The sequence below is a fragment of the Lissotriton helveticus genome, chromosome 8 (assembly GCF_964261635.1).
Source record: "Lissotriton helveticus chromosome 8, aLisHel1.1, whole genome shotgun sequence".
In the NCBI taxonomy this organism is placed as follows: Eukaryota; Metazoa; Chordata; class Amphibia; order Caudata; family Salamandridae; genus Lissotriton; species Lissotriton helveticus.
Genome location: NC_136069.1, coordinates 608,918,573 through 608,941,744, shown reverse-complemented (window position 1 = coordinate 608,941,744; position 23,172 = coordinate 608,918,573). Strand labels below are relative to the sequence as shown.

Here is a 23,172-nt window from a genome sequence, read left to right as displayed (position 1 = left end):
GAGCTGGTAAAGGCTTTCACATTAATAGTTAAGCTGACTGAAGAAATCATGCAGAGAATTATTTCTTTTCATGGCATCTTGGTTAATCTGCGCCTTTCTACGTGCTGTCTAACACAGCAGTGATGATGAGGGGAACGAATCTCTTGGGCGAAAATCTAAAATAGCACAGTTTGTTCCAGTGAGATAGATTTTTATGTAAACCCACAATGTGAACAGAATCACGTCCAAGTGATGCATGGAAGTGTGGTGTCGGTGTGTTACATGTGACAGCTACCAGACTGAGCTCAGTGGTGCCCGATGACCGTCACAATATTTTTTTAATCTTTGCGGTTTTACAGATTACATAAAAAAATTTAAGCATGGGGTGAATAAGCTATTTGTTCAGAACTACAAGATGTTGAGCCGAAGCCGGGACTCGAACCTGGGAATCCCCCAGTTCCAAAGTCTGCAGATTAAGCCACATCTCCCACACACTATCTTTTCAATCTTCGAGTATCTGAAGAGACTGGCTTACTTGTGATAACTTCTGTGCCTGAATGGACTATCGTTCTAATCAGTTTCTCTGTCTTTCACTAGCTAGCATCAGTTTCTAAAAGTGCAGTGTGTTGGTGGTGCCACGCGAAGCGCACTTGTGGAAAGGCGGTAGACGGCTACACGCAGCAGGAGGACGGCTAGAGCGGCGTGGTCAAGCTGGATCTGGGGCAAGAAGAGCTGCACAACTCGATATCTGCCACTGGGTGACACCAGGTGGGACCAGGGACGGGACAGCAGGAGGGATTGCCGTGGCCGGCCGTCGTCGGCAGACGCTACTCGAGCGGCCTGTTTCCCACAATCAAGATGGCTGCGCTGGGAGCTGACCTCGCCGCACCGCCTGGGCAAGGGGACGGGAAGTCTAAGGCCACAGCTGGCGGTATCCCAGCGGAGTCCTCACCGCAAGAACAGAGGCTGAACCTCCGCCTTGATGCAATATTGGCCGCGATTACTGCTACGAAAGAAGAGCTGCACCAGGACATTGCGCAGGTGGCGACGGGGCTTGGCCTGCTGAGAGCGGACCACGCCAAGCTCTCTGACAGAGTGAAATCGAACGAACAACTGCTTCAGGAGCTGAAACCGGCGGTAGTCACTGCGGAACATAAATTAGACGACGTTATTGGCCGACTGGCGATCCTGGAACGTCGAGCAGAGGATGCGGAAGGACGTAACCGGAGGAACAACGTGAGGGTGGTGGGGCTTCCAGAGAAAATTGAGAAAGGCGATGCGGTGTCCTATATGGAGGACTGGTTCCGAACAGTGGTGGCGCCGGAGGGCCTGTCCCCCTTCTTCTCTCTGGAAAGAGCGCACAGGGTGCCCACCAGGCCACCCCTGGAGGGCCGCCCGCCCCGACCGATGGTGGTCAAACTGTTGCACTATAAAGATCGGGACCTGCTGATCCAAAAGGCGAGGTCTCTAGGGCCCTTCCAGGTGGACAATAGCAAGGTAACAATTTTTCCAGACTACACGCAGGAGGTGCAGCGGAGCAGAGCTTCTTTCTTGTCAATAAAGAAATAGCTGAGAGAGGAGGGGATCCAATATTCCTTGCTTTTTCCAGCCAAGTTGCGGGTAATCGTTGATGATAGGACTCACTTTTTCCAAACACCCGACGAGGCGTGGTCCTGGCTGGAACTGTACCGTGCGGGGACGGATCGTGCACACAGACCTAATAGGGATCGGCAACAACCAGTCAAGATCAGGAAATCCCAACGCATCCGTTCCCGGAATAAGCGCCAACGGGCTGAACGAGATGCGCAAATGCTGGCTGACAGGAAGAGTGCGTTGGCGGCCACGGCGAGCATCACGGGATCGCAGCAGGAGAACGCTTCCAGAGGCTCGGAATCGGAAGAGGAAGGAGAGAAGACCGGAGACGACGACTCGGAGGTGGGGGGGAGCGCAGGGACCAGAGGTCACCCCACAGACATCGGATCTCATATTTAACGAGTGAGGCTCGTGGCTACTGAACAATTCTGGGATGCCTGACGGTGCAGACACTCTAAACTTCTATTGGACTGCCAGGTATGGGGCTGCGTTAGCAGTGTGGGACTGCGGGCGCGGGGTGCTGGCTCTGCCGTCCTGGATTGGGGCTCCATAGCCCTTTACAGACCCTTAAGGTCTTCTGTGGTGACGACCACAGGTTAGCGTGATGTGTTGGGTGTGTAAGGTTTGGAACGGGGCTGAAGCTGGGTTATTAGGCCCTGTCCTGGGGAGGGGGTTAATGGGAGTTTGGGGACATGTTTTGAAGGGGCTGTACAATTGCTGCATTGCGGGAAACATTTATTGGCTTGCGCCACTGGAAGGATTGATGCTTTATGGGGACGTTACCTAACCTGAAATGTGTCACATGGAATGTCCGTGGTATTCGAACAATGGTGAAACGCCACAAGGTACATGCTTACTTGGTGAGGCGGGGCGTTCAGATTGCACTGCTTCAGGAGACTCACCTGACACAGAAGGAGTGCGGGGCTTTACAGAAGAGGTGGCGAGGTCAGGTGTTTGGCACGACATACTCGGCATTCGCCAGAGGGGTGTTGATATGGATACGGGCGGGCACGCCATTTCAAGTTACGAGTCAGAGAATAGACCCGGAGGGTCGATATGTGGTAGTTGAGGGACGGCTGTATGGTAGGGAGGTAGTGCTGTGCAACATTTATGCCCCCAACGCTGATCAAGCTCATTTCTTTGAGGATTTATCGCGCTCACTGGCGTATTATTTGGCAGGCCCTGTTTTACTGGCGGGGGATTTTAACTCCATCTCTGATGTGCTGTTAGACAGATCGCACCCACCTCTGGTGGACTCCCCAGTGCGCCGACTGGCAACTCATAGGCGGGAATGGCAGGAAAGGTGGGGCTTGGTGGATGTCTGGAGGGCGCAACACCCAGAGACCGGGGATTACTCTTACTTCTCCGCGCTGCACGACCTGCACGTTAGACTAGATTCGGTGCTATGCAGCAATTCATTGGCGAATGTAGTGACTCACTCTGAGTATTTGTCCAGGACCATTTCGGACCACAATCCCTTGTTGCTCTCTATGCAATGGCAGCTGGCGAGATCGGCTGTCCCTTCATGGCGACTTCGTCCAGATACGCTGGAAGATCCGGCGTTCAGCGACACGGTCTGCCAGGGCATAGCCAGTTATTTTACAGATAATGCTGGTTCAGCAGCGACTAGATCGACTGAATGGGATGCAATGAAAGTGGTGGTGAGAGGGGTGTGCATGGGGCGGTTTTTGACTGTGCGAGGGACGGTGCTGAATGACCTTGCGAAAGCGGAAGAAGTGCTGAGCGGGCTGGAACGGCGAAGACCTGAGAGGCCGGAGTTGCAGGAACGATTGTTGCAAGCTAAAGAGGTAGTGGCGACAGACGGAAAGATTGCGGTGTTATGACTATAAATTGTATGCTATAAGGGTGCATGAGGAGCGGGATAAAGTGGGTACGCTCCTTGCCAAGCTGGCTGATCCAGACCCTAGAGGGTGCCCAATCATGAGTATACGACGCGAGGACGGGGAAGTGATTTATTCGCAGTCAGTGGTCCTAGAGCGCTTCAAGTCCTACTATACGGGACTGTACGCCAGCCACCTCGAGGCAGAGGCTGCGGAGATAGGTGAATACTTAGATCAGATCCCCTTGCCGTCAATGGATACAGAGGATGCCCAGAACCTGGGGGGCCCCATCACCCTGGGAGAAATAAGAGGGGCAATTAAACACATGGCACGGAACAAAACGCCAGGGGTGGATGGGCTGCCGATTGAGTTCTACGCTAAATTTGTGGATCTCTTAGCGCCCAGGCTGCAGATTGTGTACGCGGAGGCGAAACAAATGGGGCGGTTGCCTGACTCTATGAGGGAGGCGCTGGTAGTACCGCTGCTGAAGCCGGGCAGGGATGCGTTGGACGTATCCTCTTACCGTCCATTGTCTATGTTAACTGTAGATTACAAGATCTTGAGTCGTATCCTGGCTACCAGGCTCCTACCGCAGATGACCTCCTTAGTACATAGGGATCAAGCGGGATTCATCCCGACCAGGAGCACCTCGATGAATATCCGTCGTTTGATCAGGGTCATTGATGATGCCGCTACAGCGGAGCAGGACCCGGTGGTATTGACAGTTGATATCGAAAAGGCTTTTGACAGCTTAGAATGGGATTACCTGGATGGCGTGCTGATGAAGTTCGGAGTTGGGGAAGGGTTTCGGAGTTGGACGAGAGTGCTTTATTCCTCGGCTGAGGCGCGAGTGCGGCTGGGGCCCATGGTCTCTCCGGCTTATCCGGTTTGTAGGGGCACGAGGCAGGGATGCTCGCTGTCCCCTCTGCTCTTTGCCTTAGCAATGGAGCCGTTGCCGGCGCAGGCGAGGTCGGGCACCGTCTATGACGGGATTGCGCAGGGACCTGAATCGCACTATATATCGTTATATGCCGACGACCTGTTACTGTACCTGGCAGATCCCGGGAGGGCATTGGAGGGCGCGGTGGACATGCTGGGCAGGTTCGGGAGGCTGTCAGGCCTCAGGGTGAATTGGACCAAGACCTGTGTGTTTCCGTTGCGGAAGTCCACGCTTAGCCCACAGCTCACAAGACCGGTGGTGTGGGAACCCTCTTGTTTTGTTTATCTAGGAGTGCGCATTTACCATGACGCAGCGGACCTCCTTGAGGGGAATGTGGAGCGCTGTATCCGGGCGCTGAGGGGCTGTATGGCTTTCTGGGCCTCTCTCCCACTGTCCGTGTTGGGTCGGGTAGCACTGTTGAAAATGGTGGCACTCCCGCGGCTACTCTATTATTTTAGAACGTTGCCGGTATGGATCCCGCAGAGAATCTTTAGAGAGTTGAAGACGTTGGTGACCGGCTTTATCTGGGGCCAGGGACGCCGAAGAGTAGCACTGACTACCTTGATAAGACCCAAGTGCGAGGGGGGAATGGCCGTCCCCGACTTTGAATTATATTATCTAGCGGCGCAGCTCCAGGTCCTGACGCAGAACGTGGCCAGAGAGTTCAGGGGACCGGATAGCGACCGAGGGATTGGCATTCAGAGACATGTCTTGTCGTCTATCGTGATGCAACAGAAATTGGATGGAAGAGATCTTACGATAGAGGAAAGGACGCTTAGATTGTGTTGGAGTAGGACACTGAAAAGGGCTAGGAAGCGCCGGCCGTATGCGCCGGAGATACCGCTGGGAATGCTGACTGCCCTACCACATGGGGGCGATTGGTCCCAATTATTGACGTGGGAAGACCTGGGCTTGCAGATGGTGGGAGACCTCTATATGGATGGGACGCTAGTCCCGTACCGGACATTACAGGAACAATTCGGCCTGCCAAGTGGAACCTTCTTGCTGCATGCGGCGGTCGTGACAGCGATGCAGCGGCATTGGGGGGGGGGAGGATTGGTGGAGCCGGAGGTGACGATGGCATGCCAGTATGTGGTGATGGCCGCGGGCACCGTCAAGGCTGTGACTTGCCTCCACGCCAGAATGCTAAATGAGGGACTAGTGCCTTTGGTAGAGCTGAAATCGCGATGGGAGGCCAGCATAGGTAAGCAAATCCCGGGCGCCATATGGGGCCAGGTATTGCATAGGACCTGGAAAGGGACGAGGAATGCACGGTTTCAGCAGGTGCATTTTTTTATTATCCATCGGGCGTATTTGACCCCGGAGAGGTTGCGACGACACTTCCAGGTGCTTAATGCCATGTGCCCGAGATGTCTGGAGCCAGAGGTAGATCTGGACCACATGCTGTGGGGCTGCCCGAAGTTAGGGGTATACTGGCCGGAAGTGGGAGAACTCCTGAACGCTGTCACGGATAGAGAGGTAGACTTTGATATGGCAGCATGTCTTCTCCTCTGGTTCCCGCACACCAAAAAGACTAAAGTGACAAGTAAATTCATTGATTTGGGATTAATACTGGCACAGCGTGAAATCACTTGGCATTGGAAATCTAAGGAGGGCCCGTCAGTACGGAGATGGAGGAATGAACTGTTGAAGTGGTCGGGATGTGAGAGTGTGCTTAGGATGCGTCAGGCGACTAGAACTGGTAATGAGAAGAGTTTGGAACTGGCGCGGTCCTGGGAGCTGGTAGTACAGGCTTTAAGGGATTATATAACTGAAGGCGCGGAGGAAGATCAGGAATAGGAAGGGATTCCATGGGGACTATATGGTTGTCTGTACTTCCTGGTGGATGACATATCTCAGAGCAGGGAGGGGATCCTGGGACCCGCATTAGCAGCAGTTGGTGGGGGGGGAGGGATGGGGGGGGAATTAGTAGAGGGGGTGGATCGACACCGTGAGGCAGCTTTCCTGACCCGGGTGGCCCTGGGAGGTCGTAGAAGGGATTTGTGAGCAGCGACAGTGGTGCGGCCTGGGAGGAGTGGGGGGAGGGTTGGTTGTTATGGGGTAAAAGCGGATACGATACGATATAACTGACCTATGGCCCGGACAGGGCATGCACTGAGGCACCTCCAGCAAACTGGTTCATCGAAGCGCCGCCCAGCCTCCGGGATGTGGGCTAAATGGCTGTGTATTGAATTTCCATCATACCGAATGTTGGGGGCCGTCAATGTGTAGGTTGGCCTATTGAATGGTTTTACTTCTGATTCTGCAATAAAAATATATTTAAAAAAAAAAAAAAATCCGTTTCTAAAAGTGCAAGGGTCTCATAGGTCGGTCAAATACATCAAATGCCCCCATATAAAAAATGCATCGGAACCTGAACCCATTCTTATATCTCATCGGCAATAGAGCACTAACTGGTTTTGTGCTTGTGAGATAAACACCTATTTGTTTTAACATTCATCTATCCCACAGACCACCCTTAAATGAATGATTTTAAAGACTAGCAGCCATTTAAGGGTGTACTGTGGGATATTCCATTCGGTGCCAGTGAAACGTTTCCAGGAAGAAAAAAAAGTTGGGACAATTTAAAGGGTGGAGCGACTTCTGAGCACATTTCAGGTGTGTGGCATCAATTTCTTCTGGGCATCACTTGTATAACAGGAGTAGGTCAGCAGTGGAAATAACATGGGATGCCCAATAAACAGAACAAGCATAATAACCCAAATGTAAGAAACAATGGAATCTGTTTTCACGGTTTAATGGACTGTCCAAGAAATTAGGGTAAATGATATTTTGGGTCCCATCACATTCTTAGACGGGTGGGAAGAGACATTCACCAGAATATTAAGTGAAAGACGAGCCACATGAGGGGAAGTTAAAGATTATGAGGTTGGGCCAAGGTGTCCATGGACTAAGAAGCAAAATCCATGATCTTTACTGCCAAGAGTCTTTAAGTCTTAACAACAGGAGGAATCAAGAACTCTTCTTATGCACATGGAACATCACAGACCTAGTTTGGAATCTTGAGGCAGGTGATGCCTCAATTTTATAGAATTCATTTGATATCATCCTGCCTAATGAGCAGCAATATCATAGGCGTGCGGTCTCAGGTGTGATTAAAGGTGGTGTGGGTTTTATTGAATCTCATTCGATAATGAAGTTACTTATTATAGTGTATGGGGTATTAATGAACATATTCCCCCAAAAACGTACGCTACAAGAGATTGAGCTGGTGAAGTTCATGACACTGGATACAGTAATCCTGGATCTCATCTGAGTCTACAAGCAGCCTTATGAACACACTCACTACTATTCTTTTTTTTTTTTTTTTTTTTTTCAAAAACCTTTATTGTGCATTTAAGAAGACAATATACGGGCCCACAACCAACCGGCTGGCCACAAAAACGTGAAGGCACTTGCGCAGACAATATGGCGACACAGTAATATATCATAACTCCAAGCGAGCATCAAAGACCACAGCTTAGTTCAACATGATACTGTGACGAAGGAGCAATGAAGGTAGATTGTAAACCTTTTTTCGTAGCAACAATAAAGGTCAGCATTGCACTTGCAGATCAATAATATAAAATATAGAAGCAGAACGCTGAGTCCGTGTAGGCGTAACGGCAATAGATTGACAAATCAGTCTGACAGTCCTAGCCCAAAAGTCAAGCTTCCCCCGGCGGTACGGCGGCCAAGGTACGTGTAACTAAAGTAACAGCAGGAGCAATCGAATCATCGCATGCCGCCACCCGCCCGCATTAGTCCCACACACGGACCCAATGAAAAGAAAAGAAAGACAAAAAAAAAAAGAAACAAAGGCACCATAGAAACTAAAACCCATAAACTAAGGACCCCACTCCCACCCCCCACCCTACACGCATGCGGAGGCTACGGCCTACCCCCCCCCCAGCAGTGTGTCTGTCGCCCAGCAATCCCGAAATGTAGAATAGGAAGAGAAGAAAGAAAAAGGAGAGGGTTAGGAAAGAACCTAAATTATGAGAGCAAGAAAGGAACATCCCGATCTAAAACTCCCATAGAGCACCGAAACCCGAAGGAGGGCCAGAACCAATTATTCCCAGACTCCACAGCCCGCACGAAAACTATACCCCACCCAAAAGGATCAACAACAGGACAAATTAATACAACCTGAGGTGGGGAAAAGAAACATTCAAAACAGCGCATTCAAACATAGTAGAAAGCGTCCCAGTCCGAATCATCGCCCGTAGAACAAACAAAGTCAATGAGAAGAAAACCTTCAGCCCTGGCCCGAACGTCGAAAGCCCATCAAACATGGCCACCGCTGGGAGCCCACCGAAGGCAGAACAAAAGGACAAGATGGCCGCCCCCAACGAAGAAGACGCAGGAGAAGATGAAGTGAAAGTCTCCATTTTACAATATGTCCAGTGTCCAAGAATACCATCGTCCCCTTATGCACAGGATAAAAAACAGTCCACCACCTTAGAGAAATGCCTTTAGAGGGAAAGGCGGCCAGGAGGGTCAGCAGCCGAGAAGGCGGTGATGAAGGCAATGGGGACAAAAGCAACGGCAGAGTCACAAGTCTCGAAGTGGGGGGAGACAATGTAACAGCAGCTCCATCAACCGACTGATACAATTCGTTGTTGCCAGGAATAATCCACTGTACCGGACAGGCATGTAGAAACATATTATCCATTTCAGGAGAGATCGGAAATAATAGGGAGCCGGATCGCGTCAGGCGCCCCGGGGCAGAAATGGCGTCGTTAATCTTCCAATCCAGCTGCTGGGTGCATCGAAGCCATGTGTCCCATAAGCCGGCGAGCGCTGCCAGGATATCGCCATGAGTCAAATCCCGCTGCGGCTCCAAGCGGTCCATGGCGTAGGTTGTTGCCGTCGGGCCGTCACCACTCTCAAGACCAGGCAGGATAGCACCCCCGGGAGATAAGGGGGCATTCATCAGCCCATCCCAAAAAACCAGCGTCAGTACCTTATCGCCGATGAAACCCCAGTGAGAGGGGGAGGGCGACACAAACCCCGGGGGAAAGGTCGGGGTGCAGGTAGAGACACTGCTCGTAGCACGGAGTGGTGCTTCAGGCGAGGAGGGCGACCCTAGGCAGGAAGGATGTTCAAAAATGGAGGCAGCTCAGCTCGTCAGCAGAGGGACAATGGGAGGCATTACGAGAGGGGAATCCCACCTCGTCAGTGTACAATACAGCCCAGAGGGAATCCGCCACTTCCGCGAAGGATACACATCATCTCTTACTGCAGCCGGCAGCAGCACCGCAAACAACAGGGCATCCCCATATCGTCTCTCCGACGTCGGTGAGACAGCGTCCAGCGGCGGCGGCAGACAGAGGGTCCAGGGACAACCATGGAAGAAATGCGGCGTGTCCAGATCTCCGCAATAACAGCTGGCAGGGACTTCGGAGGAACGCGAGCGTTGTCAGCGCGTTTCAATCTCCGTTTTACCGCATCACAGGCATAGGAAAAGAGGCAGGATATCGATGCAGGAGTGAAAGGCTCGCGGAGCCGGGCGCTTACACGACCGTTCCGACGGCCATCTTGGCTCCTCCTCCACTCACTACTATTCTTGTTTGAATCATTTTATTTCATAACATGGATGCCATTGTGGTTTGAGGGCACTTCCCGGAGCAAGAACCTTTACAGCCAAGTTGAGGGAAGAACATTTACTGCAATATTCTACACAGCTGGCACCATGAAGATATATCATGTACCTGTGGGCTTACAGTGATCCTTGATTGCTTTAGTAAAACGGTGTGAACATGACTGGAGTAAATTATACTAAAATCAAGGAGATGACAATTGAATAATGGAGGATTCAATGCAGCTAGAAACTGGAGGGTGTTCATTGTGTGTAAGTAGATGAATTTGGGTCTTTAGGCGTTAAAGTAAACTGCGCATTATTGGAAGCCAAATTATAAATAACCATCACAGCTTTGAATGGTTTCTAAATATTTTATTTAAAGGATGAAGTAAAGATCGCTATTGAGACAATTTCCTTTCAATGCATTATTACACCGTAGCATTGATAGATACTAAATGTACTTCTAAGATCCAAGGTCAAAAGCACATAAAAATGCATGACTATTTGAATTTCTCCAGAGGATCAAATATTCAATGGCACAAGAGTAAGGAGCTGGAGAGGGAATACCGATTTAATTATACTCACTATAATAAAAGACAGTTCTAAGTAATCAACTAGACAGGGCGATGAATAGCATGATGTTCTTGCTGAAACAAACCATTCTAGGCCTTTTAAGATGGGATTTAAAAACTCCTTGCTTAAGACATTTCAAGGTCAATTTAATGCCTCTACTTAAGACGACGATTATAGCAACAGCTCCTGCATGAAATTAGCTGAAATAGAATTATGACAATATTGACATTCTAATGAGTTTAAGCTGTTTATGTCTGAATAAAACTAATTAGATGAGCAAATCAGTTTGCATGTGTCAAACTGTAGTAACCTACTTTAGAAATACGGCATAGTGTATCACAGTTGTAGTCGCAATCCTATTAAATGCCAGAGCAGGCAATTTATGATGGAAGATGCAGCTGAGGAGTGCACAAGAGCACACATGCAAAGTTTCAAGACTACAGAAACTGTACATTGCGTTCCAGAGAAGATAGCAAGGAAGGCAAACTCCTTGAAGCCATGCAGAAAGAATGAGACTTCTTAGTGGACCTTAGTGGCTGAAATTTGGCTCTTAACTGACCTTTCGAAAACACTGTATTCCAAATGTTGGGTGCTTCGGTGAAGGGGGAGCTAAGGAGAGTTAAGGATCCAATTCTTCAGGCTACTGATGGTGTTCGGTGGGCAAGTGATGCAGAGCTTGGTAGGCAATGGAAGCAAAATTACTGACCTTCTTTCTCTAACATTCAGAGACTCTGCCAAACAGAAGGATGGCCAAAAAACCCACATGGGGCTGAAGGCGATGGGTAGTTTTGTACAATTGTGCTTCTTATAGATATCCAAAGAAGGTTGCCCTGAGGCAATTATGTTTCCCTGTTCAACTTTTTGTGAAGTGCAGACCTATCCAGGAAGACAGAAGTTGACAAACAGCTGACAGACGATAGACTGAACCAGATCCTCGTAAAGTGATAAGAAAGCATGCCCTTCTAAGTGCTTCTGAGACCCTACAGGCGTCATTCAGGATTTCATTTCAAAAGCACTCTTTCATTCAACCAGAACAGAAAACGGAAGTAGATTTTTGTAGGAAAGAGACTACAAAAGGCTTTAAATCAACTACATTTTCCTACCTTATCTTGGAACAAAGACTCGAAGGAAAGGGAAGAACGAGAGATTTTCAGATGCAGTCGCTCAGCCAAGATGCAACTACTCTAGTCCCTCAAAATTAATATCAATATTTGATCAAAGCAACACACTGAATATTGTGCAGAAGTTGAGTTAAGAGTGTGGGTCTGATGGAGGAAGAGTGCACTGACCGATGACACTCATAAGTTCCAACTAGTAAAAGAGCGTACAGTTATCCAACTTTGCTAGTACACACACCCAAACAAGCTTAAAGTCACTAGCAAAAACAACTACAATAATAATATAATAATTATCCACATTTGTAAAGCGCGAACAATCACCCGTAAGGGTCTCTAGGCGCTGAGGGCCGTCGGGAAGATTAAGCAAGCTATTGCCAAGAGTCACATGGTGCTGGGCTAATCTGCCGCCGGCACTGGGGATCGAACCGTGATCCCCAGATTCCAGCGTCATTCGCCCTGGCCACGGCGCCACACCTCTCCCTTAACTAGACTTACTACAAATGAAGTACGATTAAGTACATTGATTCTACAGAGAAGGTGGCAGTCAAATCCAAAAGAAGAGTTAAAGTACCCATAGGAGGAAGTGTATAATGAGAAGAGGTGAAGGCTCAACACTAAACTTTGGTAGGCACTAGGGCAGAGGGGAAAGGAATGTAGTTTGTAAAGAAACAGAGAGCTGCAATAGAGGTAGGAAGACAACTAAGTGGTAAGACTAGCAAAAGAGATATCCTGAAAAACAAGAGTTGACAGAAGTGTGCTCACACCAAAAGTGCTTATAGCAATGTATAATTAACTAGGTCAGGCTTTTCAACAAAAAGCTCATGAGCTACTTGTATCTCTCCAGCTACCTGTAAATAGCTCTCCTGTGTGCATAACCGCCTGCTGAATCGGAAACATTATCAAGGTTGAATTAATACATGTATGCCAAAACTGTGTGTATTTGCAGAACTCGTGTGCTGATATTTGCTGAAAACTGATACAATTTCCAAAACAAATTTAAAGCTGATTTTTAAATGATAAATCATGTGAGAAGACTTATTACTAATATTATTACTTTCATGCTAGGAATGCAGCAGCTGGCGTGTATTACCGACATAAAGGCTTTCCAAACTGATAAAGCCTTTTTTTCATTACTGCTTGCAACCCTGACTGATGCACTGAGGTGATCACATCACTGTTGGTAATCTAGCATATGGTAGTTACTAATGGAATCTTGTCTGATGTGGTCACTTTTACAGCACTAATATGAGTAGCTCTAGCTAGGTGCATGGGGTATAATAAGGTGGATGAGTGATGATGGGTCTTTATCAGAGAGAGAGAGAGGGAGAGAGGATATACAGGCTGTGCTCACAGAAAGGGATATTTGGTCATGTTTTGTGGGTGAGAGCAGCCTTCCCTTGTTGGTTCACTCTTGTTGAATGTTGCAAGAGAGAGTTGGTGAGACAACGGAGAAGGACGAGAGAAAGCACACCCTCGATTAGTTAGTGGCATAGTACATAACACTAGGCCACGGATGGAGGCGGGAATAGTGAGTGCTGGGTATCTATTAACTTATGCAAGATTTATATGTTTGCTAAGTTTCATGATAAATAAAAGATTGGGGGCTGGAGGAGGGGCGTTTTGACATATGGTGCGCTCCTGGATGCCTGATGAGTCCAAGCCAGAGGTGTCACTGGTTTTTGGCTTATTAATTTCTAAGAACAGCACTGAAAGTTATTAAAGTTCTATAAAATTCGTTGTTGCAGTGGTAGATACAGGATAGTCAGAACATGGGGACAAAATGGGATGATAAAATTGGATGCCGCCTCATGGACCCTCAGTGGGTAAATTCTTTAGAATATACGAAAGGAGTTTCCGGCAATCCATGTTTCAAGTATACCCAATGTAATTATTTGACACAGAAGTACTTACCACCAAAGTGTATTAGGAGAATATATGTTGGAGCACTTTCATAGTGTCCACTCGGTAGTGAGTGTGAAGTGGATTTTTATCATACAGTGTGGACCTGCCCTTCGATTGCTCCACACTGGTTTGCTGCAGTGGCAGGGGTACTAGAAGTAATGGAAAAACAAACCGACCGACTTCATTAGTGTGCTTATTGGGATGACTACTAAGGTTGAAGCACACCAAATGCGTTTATCAATTTGTGGATCTGATGTTGATACTAGCTCAGGGATATTTGAACATGTCATGACAGTCAGGAGCTACATCAAGTTTAAGGGCAAGGCTGCAGGACATTAAGGTTTGCACAAAAGCAGAAGCGGATACACTGAAATGGCTGGCAGCTTAGGAGCATGGGAATGGGGCATGTGACGAGTGGGATAGTAGAAGCACGTGTTATTGAAGTAGCAAAATATGGGTGACATACGGTTTTTGGACTGTGTAATGCAACTAGATGCATCAATTCTTCACCTCCTCTCTCAGATGATATTATGTGATTGGTCGTAATTAATCAGTCCACAAAAGTTCTTTTTTCTTTTTATTGGAGATGTGAATGTTTTCTGTATAGGACATGATGTAATAACTTTGGATGTACTGTATACAATTCATGTTGTGTCATTACATCTACATGTCCAGAATTACTCGTTTAAGGGCTTCACTGTTTTTGTCATTAGTATTATAATGCACATGCTCTAATACTTAACTACCCTATCCTTCCTTCCACTCACAACACTCAAACTCTATCTATAAAGACCACATGACGGGAACACACTTTTCCAACCATGGCACTCATATGGAGTAGTGTGCTACGTGGCCACAAGGGCGCTCTGTGTCTCGCCAGGGGTATGAAGTGCTATACCAGTATAGCTACAACATAAAACAAAAATAACAGTGAAGCACACAGCAAAATCTGTTGAATGGTTCTTTTTAGGAATATAATTCAAGTGACATAGGTCTACAAAAACTCAGGTGTGCATCCTGTACAAAAGAAAAAGGAAAACAAACCAGACAAAAACAGACGCAAAAAAACATTGTCACAGTTGCCTGTAGCCAGCCACTAAGAAACGTTACCTCAAAATCAAGCCACACATAGAAGATGCATTAATTTTTCACTAGAAATAGTATTAAGGCCTTCAACACTGTTCAGTTGATCTGCAATAGAATTGGTATGTATGGCTCTCACTTAGAGTCACTAACATGAATACCCGATTATAAATCTGGTTATTCGCAGCTATGATGGGACAATAGAGGGAAACTAAAGTTGACTCCCCCTGTTATTTCGTTAAAGATCTCCAGGTTGCTGGGCTAACCCTGGGCGTAGTTTGCGTAGTAGCGCTATGCGTAGCTACGTGAAGTGCACTTCGCACGCTACGCGTAGCTACGCGAACTGCGTAGTGTGGTAGGGAAAATGCTGTTCGCAATGATTGCACAGTGCCGAGCTGTCGTTTTCTGCCGCTCGAGTAGATTTGTACTCGAGCAGCAGCTTTCTCAACGCGGACTGGTAGTTTCCCATCACGAGCGGTTGCGAGCATACGGGACCACTCGCAATGAGAAACCTGATCTCGCTGCGTTGAGAATCTAGCCGGGAGGTTTATTTTCTATGCACGCGATCAGCAACTTGACGTTGAGGACCGTGAGTGAGCAAAAAATGCCTGCTATGCTACGCATTTTTGCACTGTGCTACGGGCAATTCGCGTAGTGCGTAGTTGCGCAAACTACTCGAGCGTAGCGTAGTGTTCCCCCCAGGGTTAGCTGGGACAGGGTGTTGGACATGTCCTTCTTAGGAGAACATCCCCAAAACGTTTTGCTTTTTTCTACCTCTTAATCTTCGCCTACTCTCTGTTCGTGACCCTAGAACTCTGAACCTGTTCTCACTGTACTGCAGTGGCAAGGTACGAGCACCCTCCCCACACGGGGTAGGAGTGGGGTGCTCACACGATTGGGTCAAGTGGCACCCACAAGATTGCCCTATGAAAGTGTTACACCACATGCCCAGGGCGAGTATGGCATTAGCAAGTCAGGGGACATGGCACTGATTATGCCCTGCAGGACTCTCTGGCCTATTATGTCTCCTACTCATTTTGGCCTCGCCACAGGTAAGCTAACCCGGTGGGGGTCTCCCCTACCACTGGAGGGGCCCTAGGATATTGCCCGAGGGGTGAAGCTCGTGGTAGGTGAGTGGCTGGGTGGGGACCCGAGCTGGTCTACTGCCCAAACAGGGGAGAACACCTAGGTGTAATCCCCCTACTTCGGAGGTCAGTTCCCCTCTATGGGACACCTCCAGAGGCTGCTGAGGTCCTTTTGCGGCCATAGTGCCGGAGCCCTTCCCAACTGTGAGTGCCGTGGGGAAGGGCATGCATTCTTCCTACATTCTGGAGAAAGCGGCATTTAGCTGAGGGGGTGAAAAGGACTGTGCACCTGTCATGACAAAAAGTGGGTGCGCTAGCACCAAAGTTGTGCTGGGCCTGTGTCTGGACTGCTAATGCCAGTCGGCATGAGCCCTTGTACCAGTGATGTTTCTATACCCCTGCCACCAGCCTGCAAAGACGGGCTGGTGTGCGCAGTGGCACCATGGAAGAGCATGAGTCCGGGCCGCCAGTTGTCAGTGCACGTACACCACGGGTGCCCTGTAAACCAAGGTCATCGACCTGCCATGGCAAGTTAGTGTGTGTGCTGGTTCTCCTGTAGAGCCTTAGGGCTCTTTCCCACTGTACTGCAGTGTGAAAGTGCACGCACCCTTCCAATACAGGTGTTTGCTGCCTAGGTAGAAAGACACACGAGGGTTCCCCTACCGAAGAGGCTTGCACTTCCCATAAGTTAGCATGGGGAAGTGTCACTGGTATCTCAAGCTGCAATAAGGGATTGCAGTGGTGTAGCCACATGTTTTCTTTTGATGGCTTCGCTAGACTAAACCTGTTCCAATGGTAGTGGCGGGCTTGGCATATAATCCGTGGAAATGCCACTTATGGAAGGTGGACATTTTTATGCATCAAACCTTTTGTGCCATGATATTTAGCACCGGTCAACAACGGAGGCTCGCAGAGCATATCTGGGAATTCCCCAGCGACAGCCATAGACCACTGGGCATGCTGACCTCTGCCATTTGCGGGCCTAGGGTAATATATGGGGTGCAGAGATTGTGACACCTGGCCTCTGGGGCCGTAATATGGCCTGCATAAAGATAGCGATCTGCATTCCGCTATCTCATGGCAGACAGGACGGAAATTTAAAGGACATCTGTGGTTCAAAGAACTAACCTTTGAAACTTCCCCCAACTTCAAAGGCTCAATGGGGTATAGCTACCCAGTGCCACCCCACCATGAGGAAAGATCCGCTTGTGGGGATGCAGTACCAGAGAACCTGGTCTGCAAGGTGCACATTGCCAGAAGACTGTTGTGCACATGGAGGATCAATGCATGTGGAAAGGACGGTGTGCCTTCCTCAACAGTGGCTGGCTTGGGCCAATGGCCTGCTGACGTGTGGCACCCTAAAGTGGGCTCCCAATGACCAGTTGTGTGGTCTCCTGTTTTCTCTGAGGTCTCAGGTAAAGCAAAGATCTGCTACGAGGGGCACCCACCATCTGCCGGTAACATCTTGAGACCGGTGCCCTCTAAATGCACACATCGCCTGCTGAAAGCTGGGCAGCGTGGTGTGAGCTTGGAACTACAGAATTGTGCCTGGAGTCAGGAGCTCAAGACGTTTCCCGCATCTAGGGCGAAGTGGTTCCTGTACTATGGGGCCTCTGCACGCATAAGCGTCTTAGTGGTGAGCAGATTCACCGGTTTCGGAATCCAACGTGGCCAGCTTCATCGACTGTGCAGAATTTCTCATGTGCCACGCCGACTGCATGCTCATTGTGTGCGGTGTCAATTCACAGGTTGCAACCCTCAGATGTGGGGTGCCCAACCATTGTAGGCTCATTCTATCAAATGAGGCACGGCTGGACTTGCATCTGTCTGCGTGACCGGAACGCTCTGGTACAACCGACATCAAGGTGTGCCAGACCTAGTGCCTCATTTCCAGGGAGGTACGGAATCGCAAATCTACTTTGTGGAACCCAAAGTTTCTGGGGTGACTCATCGGGTCATGCACCAGACCCTGTGCCCAGATTGTCAGAATGAATGAAAGCAAGCATTTATAACGTTCACTCCAAGGAGCATCTTGGCGCTGGCGGAAAGCATAGGAATCTGAGGTAAAGAACTTAGTAAGCATATGGGAGAGAAGGGATCAGATGAGAGATAGCACAGTATGATCTGGGGCAGTGAAGATCCAGGTTTTTAGGAGTTTTTTGAACATAGGTTCAGACTGCGGCAGTCTCAGCTGAGTGGGAAAGCTATTCCAGGCTTTCTTTTCAAGGACTGCCATTGACCGTCCCCCTCTGGATGTCAAGATAAAGGGGGGGAGGGGGTGCTAGAAGGTTTTCCGAGGATGACCGCAAGATTCTGGACCTTAGATATTTTGGTCCTATTGCCCCGATGGCCTTGGAGAGGATTATTAACATTTTAAAAAGAATCCTTTTATGTATGGGCAGTCAATACAGTGTTCTGAGTGCTGCTACAGAAGAGGACCCCCCTAGGTAGTTTAAGTAGCAGCCGAGCTGCGGACCCCCCTAGGTAGTTTTAGTAGCAGCCGAGCTGCGGCGTTTTGGACTATTTGTAGTCTTTTCAGAACAGCCTTTTTTGCTCCTGCATAAAGGCTGTTGCAGTAATCCAGAAGTGACAGGATTAGTGCTGCTGCGGCTGTTTTCCTGGCAGTAACAGGAAGTAGATCTAGACATTTTTTGAGGGTGTTTATCATGTGGAAGCACGTGCCCGCCACAGAATGTCAGGGCACAACACTGATCAACATGTAACCACAGGGTGCCTCCTCATGCTGAGAGATTACCATGTGTGTTGTTCCCCATTCACTACTTGTTCCCTCACTGGCCTCATCATGGTGGACCAACTGCCCTCCCCCCCCATCTAGCCCTTTTGAAGACTTCGTGGCACCAGGTATGAGTGAGAGGAATTGACTCGGCTGGAGGGACGCTTCCGAGACGGTTTGGGAGCAGGTCAAGAGACTGTGACCCAACCTCCCCCCTTGCTTCGCAGAACTGGACTGGTGAAAGAAGGCCTTGGTGGACCCCTGTTTGTATTGAATTGTTGCTCTCAGCCTGTGTCTGCCTCGCAACTTGTTGGTGAACTTCCTGAGTGGTGCCAAGACCCCATTTGTTTACATCTACCTCTTGTTTATGCTTACTCTCTATCCCCAACTGCTTTCCGGGGATCCAGATGAGGTGTGACCTCAGTAATGAGTGCCCTTGTGTCTGGAGGGAGGGAATGGTAAACTTTCATCCAGGATGTCTGAGACATCAGAAGTGAATCAGAGGGTGGCGGGAAGTTTGGAGCCACGGGTTCTGCAGTGTGTGACCTATGGACCTGATTTACATCAGTGGCTCCACATTAGGGTGTTGTGTGCGTATGTGAGTGCAAGTGCCCATATGGATTGGGCTGGTACCTGTCAAATTGCATAGAAGTGTAAAGGGAGCTTGTGTGGCAGTGACAGTCTGTGAACCGCCTGTGATTCATGACACTGGTAGGTTTCTACGTGGTTCTCATGCCAAAAGCACTTAACCTCTCATCATTGGGTTTATCTGCGCGGCCTTTTGCTGCTAACAGTGTTATAATTCAGTTTATGTATATATTACTCATATCGTTGTAGCCCAGGGTACACCTGATAGCCGTGTGACATAGCATTATCAGGATTGTGAGAGTTGGCCGGAGCGGACAATGTGTCATACAGCATAAGGGTGCTATGGGGATTGGAATTGGACTTTTCCCATATGTGCATATTATCAAGATCTGATGAATACGAACTGGGCCTAATACTGCCAGTAATATTGGCAAGTGTGATTCATGCCCAAGGTTTCATGATATTCATATTGCATTATTTTAATGTGTGCGTTGAATATAAACGAAACTTCTCAACATCAAGTATGGAGTCTCTCTTTTGTGTTGTGCAGAACATATATTGTGTATGCGTACTGTGCGCTTGCTTTACACATTGCTTTTGAAAGACACCGGACTGCTCAGTGCCAAGCTACCTAAGGGTGAGCATGGGTTGTACAGTGTGTGTAATCACCTGCCCTTGACGAGAGCAGTGCCGTCTCCCTGGCTGGGGATCCCTTCGGCCAACCAGACAGTGCCGGTTCCAACACAAGGCTCTCAGGCCGCTGGTCAGTGGAGCACTAGCTCTCTGCTCCAATGGACAGCAGAGAGCACACTTTAGGTGGGAAGGGTAGGATGAGTGGATGGAGGGGATGGGTGGCAATAAACCAAGTGTTGCACAGGTCAGGGGGATGAGGAAAGAGAGGTCATGTTGTGTATGGCTCCACCATGACTCCTCCGCCCCGCACAGCTGTTGAAAAGCAGGTTTAGAACAATCAACAGTCTACACATATAGAATAGTATACTACTTTCTATATCCAGGGTAGTTATGAAGGGCTCACCCATGACTAGCCTGGGGAATTTATAGTAATATGAATTCACATATAACCCTTCTGGAACGTACTAATACACATACAACACTCAGTGGTCAGCAGCAGATTGCAGTTTCTACACGCTGCATAATGACTCCCTGTTGGACTTGGCCCTTTTTACAGACTCATCCCTGAACTTTTTGCCTTCCTTCTGTATTTTTTCTGACCTGTTGTTGGTGATTTTATGACTCTGGGCACTTTTTCACTGCTGATCAGTGCTACAGTGCATATGCTCTCATTGTAAATTGTTGTAATGGATTAGTGACTCCATGATTGGCTTATTTGATTTACTTGTCAGACCCTAGTACAGTACACCATGTGTGCCCAGGGCCTGTAAATCAAATGCTGCTGGTGAGCTTGCAGCACTGGTTGTGCCACCCACAGAAGCAGCATGTAAAATATGGCTCAGGCCTGCCATTGCAGAGCCTGTGTGCAGTCTGGGACTGCCGTGTCTACTTGGCAAGTGCACACACTTGCCAGTCCCTAAACCTTCCCTTGTCTACATATTAGTCACCCCTAAGGTAGGCCCACGGTACACCTGTGGGCAGGGTGGATTGTATGTGAAAGGTTTCATTAGAATATCTTATAATCCTAAATGACACAGGGAACAAAGTAGAAATTAGAGTTTAGTATGCCTAAACTCAGAATGTTAAAATACATCTTTTAGTGAGGGTGATTTTTACATTCTGTGTTTGAAAATACCACTTTTAGAAAGAAGGTATTTTCTTGCCTAACCATCCAGCATGTCTCTGCTAGGTTTGTAGATTCCATGTCTAGTTTGTGAGTGACAGGGGGCTGGAGAGGGCCTTAGCTCCAGCAGGCTGATGGGTCAGGGCTGGGCTGAATAGGACCTAATGAATAGAGAATAGAGGGCGGAGATTTCCTTTAACTGAGCGGAGCCCTCATAGAATAGAGAGTAGGGGGAGGAGATTTCCTTTCAGCTACCGGGGCCAGGTCTGCTCTCAAACAATGCTGTCACCACCCCCTGCCAGGAAGCTGCACTCAGGAGGACAGAGCTGGCTTTGGCTGGGCACAGGCACCCTCTGCCTTCAGAGGACAAAGGATTTTGCAGTATAAATATTGGGGCCCAGACCCCAGAACTTTAGATCACTTCTGGGAATCAAGACGAACCTTTGCCAAAGAGAAGAACCGGAGAAGCTGAAGGAAGATGACTGCCCCTGTGCTGTTTGCTATTGGGGTTGGCCTACAGTGGTTACTTTATTACCAAGGAAAGGAGAAAAGGAACTTTGTGTGAACTTTTACTATCTTGAGGAAGATCTCCAAGGGCTTGTGACTGAGCTTGACTCCTGTTCTGAAATCTCAGGGACACAAAGACTTCACCACCAGCTCCCCCTGAATTCCCTTGCTGGGAGTTCTGCCTGCTGTTGTTTGGGCCCTCAGAGACTGCGTGTCGCTGGGAGCTGGAAGCGCGACGCAACGAGGAGAAGCGTGTTGCCACCGCAGCAGTTGCTGTCACATCGCCGGGGAAGTGTGCCGCTGCTGCCGCAGAGGTCGCCGTTGCATCACCAGAGAAGCATGTCACAGGGCCTGTTGCGGCTCTAACGTTCATCGATTTTGCCGCACGGCCGTCGGGTGTGCACGCATCGCATCCACATTGTCACATCGCTTCAAATACGACATTTGGTCACATCGCACCAGACTGTCGCATCGCGGCGCCATCCTGTCGCATTGTAACGGGAACGCAGTATGAAACCGACGCATCACCTACTCTCCGGTAAGAAACCGACACATCACCTCCCCCCCGCTGCAGTAAGGAACCAACGCATCACCTTCCCCGAAGCAAGGAACCGACGCATCACCTTCCCTATGACCCCTTTGTTTGTATTGCAGGACGCATCCAAGGTACTTTGAGAGTAAAGTGTTGCATTTACCATCTACATTGAGTTAAGCTAATTCTTCCATTTTAAAGTCATTTTTGATGCAGTATTGTGGATTTTTGTCGTTAGGTCTTGTTTTAAGTCTAGTAAAGATTACTTACTTTTCTAAACTGGTGTGGTGTCCATTTGTAGTTTTTCACTGTATTACTGTATGTGTTCACAAATTCTTTACACACTGCCTCTGAGATAACCCTGTCTGCTCATGCCAAGCTACCAAGGGGGTGAGCAGGGGTTATTTTAGAAGTGTAGCCCCTTAACCGGACTAGAAGCAAGGGTTCCTATTTGGACAAAGGTGTAAACCATTGCCAACTAGAGACCCCCATTTCTAACACTCCCTTATACTGCTTAATCTCTTACACTCACAGAAGACAAATCTGCTAATGGTCTTGTCCATCACTCAGTACTGTGCCAACCCTTTAACCAGCCATCACCAACTGAACAGGCATGAATTAACTGTAGACAGCTTCCACATACTGCTGACCAATCAGCAGACTTTAATCTAGTCCACCACTGGAGGACGCACTAGCTATATACTATAACTGCTTCTTTGCATCGCGCAATGACAATCAGATGTGGGGTGACGATAAGAACGAACATTGCAGCAAATCTCTCCATTTGTCTCTCCAACCATGCCTTCTGAGGGCAATAAACCTTTAAACAAAATATTGAAGAGGACAACCCTGCGCAGTAACTAGCTATGTGGACTAGGATCATAAAGAATGGACCAAGAAAGCTTCTCAAAGCTGCCAGCTTAATGAAAACCATAAACTGCGAGTTCAACTCAAGAACCCCTCCATCCACCACACACTTAAGTGCTTCATTCCAAAAGACGATAAGCGCAACTCTGTGGTAATCACACATGTTATAGTAAAACTTCCCACAGTGAATCTAAAACAAAGACAACACCCTGCCCATCATATACCCTGCATGGCAGAGCATTCTGCCCATGCAGGCTAGCACTTAAAGGCGGATAGGTAAAAGCTATATAAATATAACAATACAATAAAATGACAGATGGGTAACAGTGAATAACAGGTATGTTTTTCAACTTCGTTTCCCAAGTATCATTATAGACAAATAGAGCTTCACTCTTGTGTCATTATTTAATATCACTCAGAACTACTCGGTGAAAGAGATCACTGTTTTCAATGTTACTCATATATAATTATATACATTAAAGCCTATCTT

At 48.4% G+C, this 23,172-nt stretch overlaps 1 protein-coding gene across 18 annotated transcripts in view; it reads right to left on the bottom strand.

The window, feature by feature from the left end:
• The window catches only part of LMO7 (LIM domain 7), a 516,155-nt gene that overhangs the window by 95,640 nt on the left and 397,343 nt on the right, over positions 1–23,172 (bottom strand). The gene's annotated exons all lie outside the window — the stretch shown is intronic.